The sequence below is a fragment of the Thamnophis elegans genome, chromosome 5 (assembly GCF_009769535.1).
Source record: "Thamnophis elegans isolate rThaEle1 chromosome 5, rThaEle1.pri, whole genome shotgun sequence".
Taxonomy (NCBI): domain Eukaryota; kingdom Metazoa; phylum Chordata; class Lepidosauria; order Squamata; family Colubridae; genus Thamnophis; species Thamnophis elegans.
In genome coordinates this window covers 90112081-90121516 of record NC_045545.1, presented here as the reverse complement: position 1 = coordinate 90121516, position 9436 = coordinate 90112081, and positions in this window count along the sequence as shown.

Sequence of the window (9436 nt, the reverse complement as noted above, 5' to 3'; positions counted from 1 at the left end):
CCTAGAGTCAGTAGGACAGTTTATATCAGGGTTTTTCAAACTCAACAACTTTAAAGACGTATGGATTTGAACTCAGTGCGCACCATTCCCCCAAATAGAATGCCATTCTTCACAAGGTTTTGGCAGGCTTTTCAGGCCTTGTAACAACCTTGCAAGGAAAGCCATGCCAAGGCAAGGCAATTTTGGAGAACAGCACATGGTATTGGAACAGTGCAAGCAGCTTCGGGAAGAAGTGGTGGGCCAGCAAGATATAGCAAAGGTTCAGGGCAGAGGGTCAGCAAGCAGAAGGCAGCAGGCTGGCAGGGCAGGGTGGCAAGGGCCACAGGTTGGCAGAGCACAGGACAGCAGAGGGAGTCCAGGGAGATGAGGTTGATGGGAGTCTTGCACTGGTACCCTGGGAAAGTGGTCATGGAAAGTGGCCATTGAAGCAACTCCTTGGCAGTGGTGAAACCATAGCTAAAGCAGTGGCCTGGGGGGAAATTGGTGGCCAGCTGAGATTGCTGAAGGCCTCTACTTCAGCCCCAGAGCTGCCACAAAGGAGTGGCACTGCAGAAAATTGCAGAAAAAGGGCAGAGATGGGGGTTGAAGCTCTCCTGCAGTTGCTAAGTTAAAGGGAGCTGCCAAATGCCCAAATCTTCATTACATAATTGCGGGGAGCTCTGCAACAATTATTAACTTTAGGGACCGATTATGAAGTACCATTCGTAACATCAAACGGTTGCTTAATGAATGGTCCTAACTGAGGACTACCTGAACAAAATTATGAAAAAGAGTAGTATTCAGGTAAAAAATGGCACGGCCACAGTGTGGTTGTTGTCAGGAATCCGACAGATGCCTTAATTAACTCATGAGACTCAAGCCAAATTTCAAAAGAAATCCAGTTATTTATTAGGAGCATCATGTCAGCACTGTTCCCATTGAGGTCAACTTGACCGCATGTGATTTACAGTTCAACTGTGACCCCGTTTCCCCCCTCCACCCAGGTTGTATCATTAACCACATTGTCCAATGATTGCTTAGTGAGTTGACAGTTTGTATACGTGTTTTTTTTTCCCTTTAACATTAGATTTTTATCCCTTCTTTGTTATATATAACCAAAGGTGGCAAACTGTCTCCCCAGAATAACCACCCCGAAGTGGGCTGGGCCGAAAAGGGGACTGGCCCAAAGTCACCCAATCAGCTTTCATGCGTAAGACGGGACTAGAACTCATAGTCTGCTGGCGATTGGTCCGAAGTCATCCACCTGGCTTTCATTCCTAGGGAAGGTCTAGAACTCAGAGTCTACAGGTTTCTAGGTCAGCAAATTAAGTACGACACCAAATTGCTTCCTTTACATAATTGTTTCGAGGCCAAATAACTATGGTTCTGGCAGATGTCCAATTAGATTACTTTTTTTCTCTCGCAGGGAAAGTATCGCTTGCCACAAGAAACAAAATTGCATCAGAACACGGGATGCTTGGATCACAATAATGGCAAACTGTCATTTTTCAAAGAGAATTCTGAGCTCCTGTTCTGACCCAGCTCCCCAAATACGACAAACTTTCTGAACTCAAAGATTCCTTTAATTAGGAGTGCCAGCAGCCCAGCAAAAACGTTTCTCTCTCACCACAAGCTAAACAATCCAGCCAACCGGAAGATGAATAGTTGTCTACCACATCTATTCCTCTTTGCCCCCTGCCTTTTATCTCTAAAGCTAGGGTGGGGCTTCGCTAGCAGCGGTGGCTCTTCCTTCCTAAGGATCGGCCCATACAGTTCCACCGCTCTCCTCTCCTCTGCCTTCTGTGCATCCGCGGCTCATGCATTGGACTCAGCTGTCCTCTTCTTCCTCATCAGCCACCTCCAGACCTGATTACAGAGTAACAGAGTTGGAAGGGGATCTTATAGGTCATCTAGTCCAACCCTCCACTCAAGCAGGAGACCCTACACCATTTCTGACAAATGGTAGTCCAATCTCTTCTTGAAAGCCTCCAGTGATGAAGCTCCCACAACTTCCGAAGGCAAGCTGTTCCATTGGTTGATTGTTCTCACTGTCAGAAAGTTCCTCCTTATTTCTAGGTTGAATCTCTCCTTGGTAAGCTTCCATACATTATTCCTTGTTTTGCCTTCAGGTGCCTTGGAAAACAGGTTGATCGCCCTCCTCTCTGTGGCAGCCCCTCAATATTGGAAGACTACTATCATGCCTCCCCTGGTCCTTCTCTTCACTAGACTAGCCATGCCCAGTTCCTGCAACTGTTCATTGTATGTTTAGCCTCCAATCCCTTAATCATCCTGGTTGCTCTCCTCTGCACTTTTTCTAGAGTCTCAACATCTTTTTTATACTATAATGACAAAACTGGACGCAATACTCTAGGTGTGGTCTTACTAGGGCTTTCTAGTGTGGTATTAGTACCTCACTGATCTTGATTGTATACCTATGTCAATGCAATTTAGGATTGCATTGGCTTTTTTGGCTGCTGCGGCACACTGCTGGCTCATATTAGCTCTTTGAAGTGTGCTCTGTTGGTTAATCCATGATCTATTTCCGGGGATAGCCAATTCTTTGAATCATAAATTATCCTAGTGTGGTGACCTGGGGGCTGTTGACTCTCCATCTGAGGGCTGAAGGACAGCCCAGTCTCTGCCTCTGTCTCTCTGCCAGCCCTATTCCATCTTCTTCCTCAAAGTGTCGGGTTGCCTTGCTGCGACTCTGACTCCCACGCCCCGTCCTCTTCCTCTGATTCGGCTGCTGGAGGGGCCAACAGCCGAGAAAGCCACAGCTACAAAATCTGTGTGAGCCTCAGCGTCGCTTCCATGAAGGATCAGTTCTGTGACTTCAAAGGCTTCTGTTTTTGAAGTGGCTGCTAGTTGGCAGTGGAAGTGGTGGCTAAGAGATGTTCTGCCCACAGGCTCATTATCACTCACCTAGACTACTGTGACGTGCTCTGTATGGGACTGCCTCTGAAGACTACCTGAAACTGCTGTTGATACAGCATGCAGCAGCCCATGTGCTGCCCTTTTGCCTGACGGGCTTTGAGCCAGCATGGATCCCACAGACATGTCAATGCAGTTCGAAGTATTGTTTTGACTACAAATCTGTACGTGACTTGATGCGTGATTACCTGCAAAACTGGCTTCTCTTGTCACAAACAAGCAGAGCATCCACAATTGTCCTGGGGTAAAAGCGCAGGGACTTTTTCAGGCAGTCACCAATTGACTTGGAGGCAGCACACAATCAATAAACACACTGCTGTAAATAAGTTGGCACAGTCCTTACTATGTTTTTGGCAACATACCCACGTTCCTCTTACTTTAGTTTCCAAGCTATTTAGTAGAAATGTTGATTTCATTTTCTAAAGCCTGAAAGGCAAACTAATATGTAAATGAACTGGCTAGTGGTTTCAATTATTTCTGCCATGTGGATAATATCAGTTGAGAAGGAAGAAGAGAAATCATAGGCCATTTGTCTCAGGTTAACAGCTTATGAATGATACGATGATGCTTACAGAGTTTTAAAAGCAAAGGAGAGATTAGGAGCTGCCATATTTTATAAGCTATAGCAAGAAAGTACAAGGAAAAAGAATGTTAAATGTTCATTTAATATTGATTTTGCATACGGGACTGAGGTATGGCTATATTACAGGGGCATGGAAGGACAGACAGTCACCAACTTAAAACAGTCTTTTCAACTCTGGACAGGATGTAGTGAGATTTTAGCCAGCACAGAAACTACGTCTAGTTGTAATCTTCATACATCAAGGAGAGAAACCTTTCTACCTGTCCGGCCCAGCCCAAGGATGACATACATAGAACAATCTAGCCAAAGTTCAGGGCTTTATCAGCTTACCCCTTTCGACAGAATCTTACCAATTAAACCTATATAGACTATAGACTATTCTATTACTGTATGGGTTACTTATTGTGGAGTACAAGTAGTCCTCGATTTACAACAGTTCATTTAGTAACCATTCAAAGTTACAGCAGCACTGAAAAAAAATGACTTATGACCTTTTTCACAGTTACAACCTTTGCAGCATCCCCATAGTCATGTGATCAAAAATTCATATGCCAGACAACTGGTTCGTATTTATGATGGTTGCAGTGTCCTGGGGTCATGAAATCACTTTTTGTGATCTTCTGACAAGCGAAGACACTGGGGAAGGCAGCTTCACTTAACAACCGGCTTACTAACTTAACAACTACAGTGATTCACTTAAACAACTGTGGCAAAGAAATGTCTTAAGATGGGGCAAAATTCATTTAACAAATATCTCACTTACAGAAATATTGGGCTCAATTGTGGTCATTAGTTGAGGACTACCTGTATTCTATAAACCTATGGAGTAATATAGTACTCTAACCTTAACAAATGTATCTTGGGAAAACTATCCTAACCCTCTTCCTATGTCTCCAGTCCAACTCAGGCCTATGTTGTCTCTTGTCCCACAATCTTCCGTGCTACCTCTTTAAACTGACTCTTCACAATCATAGTGTTGTGATCCGCCAGCGGCCAGTGGATCCGGCAGCAGATTCGGAAAGTGAGGCGGTTGGGGAAGAACATGGGCCAATCCTGGAGTCTGGGGAAGGCTCTGATGAGGGCTCTGTGTCAGAGGCAGACGGGTGGCCAGGACCATAGGCTAGTTATCTGACTGCCTTCGGAGTCAGACATCATTGAGGCAGACGAATAGCTGGAGCCTGTTCCCAGTGTGCACATGCACAGAGTTGCCAGATGAAGGGAACAGTTAAAGAACAAGGGTCAACTATGGAGTAAGGCCACAGGTTGATGATGAATGGTCCCTCCCAGAGGAAATAAAAGAGGAGTGAAAGGGGAATGGAGTTTGCAAGAGACAATTAGTCTACCTGAGTCCCCTTCAGGGAAAAGGGCAGCATATAAATGCAATAAATTCAATTCAATTCAAATTCAATTCAATTAGTTCGCTTAATTGGTTCAGGACTCTCTGAGACTCCTTGTCAAGTTTTCCAGATATCGGCTCATCAGCTCTCCAAGCCAGAGAAGGTCTGTGACTGTAAATCTTCCCTTGAAAGATTTTGCTGGATGTGAATGAGCAGAATTTACAGTAAATTAATAAAAGGGTTTTTTTGTCGGGACCAGGAGTTTGCTTCATGCTCTAGGAAGCCTCGGTCAGAACACATACCACCTTCTCCTTCAGAGATGCAATCCGTCACACTACCCTCGAGAAACCCACAAAATCATGTTTCAGGGACTCAGAGACCCTCTGCGTAATAATTATATTAAAAAAATAAGAACATTTCACAATACCTCTGACCTCGTTTTGCAACATTTACCACAACAGCAACACAGGAGTTTGGCAGATGAGTTGCTACTCGTAAGGAGTCCCACCACTGCAAGCACTACCGTTATGTGGTGTGTGAGGTTCCAAAAAAATGATGTGTTAGGAGTTCTTTTCTCCATCACAATCTCTTATATAACCCCTAGTGACCCCACATGGGACGGCAGTTGAAAAAGGCCAATCTGCAGAGTCTGTGATAAGGAACAGCTGTTGTGAGTCATGCTTTAAAGCTCAGCAAAAACACATGCAATGATTTTTAGATTATGAAAGACTTTCACATTCTCCTCTTATCAGGCAGAAGAGGGTCCGAATATTCTAGGGCATATGGGTAAGTAGATGTGGTCAGTTGGTACTGTGTATTTTTCTAAGACCTATTCAGTCTTATCAGTACATTCTTGTGGGAAAAAAATGCACTACAATGCAGTGAGACATGTGCCGGATCTGTACATTGGAGAAACAAAACAGCCCCTTCACAAACACATGGCAGGACATAGGAGAACAAACCAATCAAGACAAGATTTAGCAATCCATCTGCATTTGTAGGACAAAGGCCAGTCTTCTGAAGACAGCAGAGCCCACCTTCTAGAACAGAATAGAGTAGAATAGAATAGAATAGAATAACAGAGTTGGAAGGGACCTTGGAGGTCTTTTAGTCCAACCCCCTGCCTAGGCAGGAAACCCTATACCAGGATGGCAAACCTATGGCACGTGTGCCACAGGTGGCATTAAGAGCCATTCGTCAGGGCATGCAAGGCGTTGCCCTGTCAGCTAGTCAGCTTGTATGTGCGTGCTGGCCAGCTGAGTTCAGCCTTTTTTAAAGCCATTTTTCACCCTCTCCAGGCTCCAGAGGCTTTATAGGAGCCTAGGAGGGCGAAAAGAGCCTCCCTGGCCCCCCACAAAGAGCCTCCGGAGGCTTCAGGAGCTTCCCTGAAGCCTCAGGAGAAGAAAAAAACAGGCCCTATGGGCAAACCGGAAGTTTGGGAACGGACTTCCGGTTTCCTCGTAGGGTTGGTTTAAGCCCTCTGGAGGCTTCAGGGACCTTCAGGAGGTTTCCCTGAAGGCCCTGGAGGACTAAAAACGGCCCTACGAGCAAATCGGAAGCCACTTCCAGTTTGCTTGTAGGGTCGTTTTTTTGCCCTCTGGAGGCTTCAGGGAAGGGCCTCCGGGGGGGGGGGGAGGCTGTTTTCACCCTCCCCAGGCTCCTATAAAGCCTCTGGAGCCTGGGAAGGGTGAAAAAGCATGCAAAAAATGGAGGGGGCGCCTCTATGCGCAGATGCACACTGGGGGGGGGGGTGTCACACATTTCATTATGGGTGCGGCATGCCTGTGCACAACCCCCTGTGCTCCCCCCCTCATGGCATGCGAGCCAAAAAAAGGTTCATCTTCGTTGCTTATACCATTTCAGACAAATGGACATCCAACATCTTCTTAAAGACTTCCAGTGTTGGGGCATTCACAACTTCTGGAGGCAATTTCTGTTCCACTGATTAATTGTTCTCACTGTCAGGAAATTTCTCCTCAGTCCTAAGTTGCTTCTCTCCTTGATTAGTTTCCACCCATTGCTTCTTGTCCTACCCTCTAAATGGAGAGGACCGCTGGTTTCAAAGAGGCCACCTATGTTAAAACTGAACAACCCTCTCTCAACAGAAGATGAGGGGTACGATACCGCCCATCTCAACACATTCCTTTCAGCAGTTCCAAGAAGGCTTCACACTCCTCTGCACTATTCAGGTGATGCTGAGGGCGCAGATAAGCCTCCAAGTGGCCTCAATGATCCTCAAGGGAGTGCTATGACGGCAAGGAATATAAATCCTTCCATCCTTTACCATTCAGTCAAAGCAGAGGATCTTTCTGGATGAGAAGCGAAACTTCTTCAAAGGTAAACGAAGAAAGTCCAGTTAACTCTTGAAAAGCACCTTTGGGACAACCATGACCTAGATGACTGAGAATCTCCATTTATGGACAAAAGTACATTCCAAGACATAACCAGCAGAGACATTTTTTCAAGCATTTTTTAACTACCAGTTCACCCGAACTGGCAGGAAAAAAATGGTTTAAAAAGTGGGGGAAAGGGTTAGGATGATGTGGCGGCACAGTTGATTGTCGTGGAACCTTTTTTTTCACCTTTTAAAGCATTTTTTTTCCTGACAGTTCAGGTGAATAGGTAGGGGAAAAATGCTTTAAAAAGTTGGGGGGGGGGAGTTGGCCACGCCCACCCGGTCACATGACACACACACCCCAAGCCATGCCCACAGAACCGGTGGCAAAAAAAAAAAAAAATAGATTTCACCACTGGTCTAATGTCTCTTGCAGATTCACTAGCTACTTGGTCTTATTTATGAGACGGGACAGGCAAGAAACAGAGCTACCATTTGTTAAAACACCATGTGAACCAATTTCCCTGGTGCAATCCAATTACATTAGGATAAGCCCAGCATGTGTTTCTCATACCTGATGTCTATTGAGCAACAATCAACTGATCCATCAATTAATCAGACTGTGTGAAGTAAAGGATTAGGGTTTCTTTAACTCAAGCATCTGCTCTGGAAAAAGGTTACAGGTGGCAAAATCCTGTTTTACCATTATTCCCCTTGGCAGTTTAAAGGATGATGTCACACATTAATTGGTGCCGCCACATCAGAACATTCCTGCAACTGTAATTATCGGATGATAATCAGATCCCAAGGTATCACAATACCTAATTTTGGTACTGTAATAATAATGGCATTCATGGGAGCCTGTGTGAGTGTTAAAAGAGCTGCTTCTAACGTACGTGTGAAATACAGGAAAGGCATTTGAAAATGTTGCTATTGTACCATACACCATGTTGGTACACAAATCGAACAAAACGTTGTTCAAAATAATTTAAGAATTATAAAAATAATGTATGTCTTCAGGGTATGGAAACACAAACTGGTACTGTACTAATACCTAGCAAAAACATCTCTCCAGCACATTGATAAGACAAGAATGTTTGTAGCTCATCAGGATTAAACTATGGGGTCCTTAGTGTTCTGACCAGAGGCTTCCAATAGCATGAAGCAAACTCCTTGTCCTGACAAAACACCCTTTTATTAATTTACTGTGAATTCTGCCCATTCACATCCAGCAACATCTTTCAGGGAGGATTTACAGTCACAGACCTTATCTGGCTTGGAGCTGCCAGGCCGATATCTACAAAACTTGGCAAGGAGTGTTGGAGAGTCACGAACCAATTAAGCGAACTACTTGTCTCCTGCAAACTCCACTCGCCTTTCTCTCCTCTTTATTTCCTCTGGGAGGGGCCATTCATTGTCCACCTGTGGCCTTACCCCTGTTCTGCCAACTCTGTGCATGCACACACTGGGAACAGGCTCCAGCTTTTCGTCTGCCTCACTAATGTCTAACTCTGAAAGCAGCGGATAACTGGCTTACGGCTCTGCCCCCCCCCCCTGCCTCCGACACAGAGCCCTCATCAGAGCCTTCCCCAGACTCCAGGACTGGCCCATGCTCCTCCCCAACCTCCTCACTGTCCGACTCTGCTGCCAGCTCTGCTGGGTGCTGGTGGGCCACAACACTTGGTGCTTTCTGAGCTTGATGCTTTATGTTTCATTACCAATGAAATGTCTGCATTAAAACCACTCTGTTCAGAGACCACCAAAGACCCTACAGCACATTCTCTATTGCGGGCATGGAGTCACCAGGAAAGGATCTGAAGGACTACAAGACTTTCTAATAAGCTTGAGGAAATCCCATATCGTGGACAGTCCTCAAGGTAATGGCCCTATTTTTCAGCAACTGTTTCAATAAAATAATTGAAAGGGTATCCACATCAGTCCTCTGCAAGTCTTGCTGAAGCTTGAAAACTAAGTAAGTGATGTCACTTCATTACCTATCTAATTATCATTATTTATATAACACAGAGTTCGGGGTGGGAGATTTCTCAATCTCCTCAGGCCAAGGGATACAAGGAGTAGGGCACCATGCAACTTAGACAGGGGTGGGATTTTCCAGATACGTGGGAGGATGTGTTTTTAGAATAGTGTCTATAATACAGCTTGCAATATATCACTTCTGTATTTCTCTCTTCAAAACTGTAGGAAACTCTAGCACAATTTCAGCAAACATATTTAAATGCAGAAGGAGGGGTGGGAGGGCCCTCAAAGCAC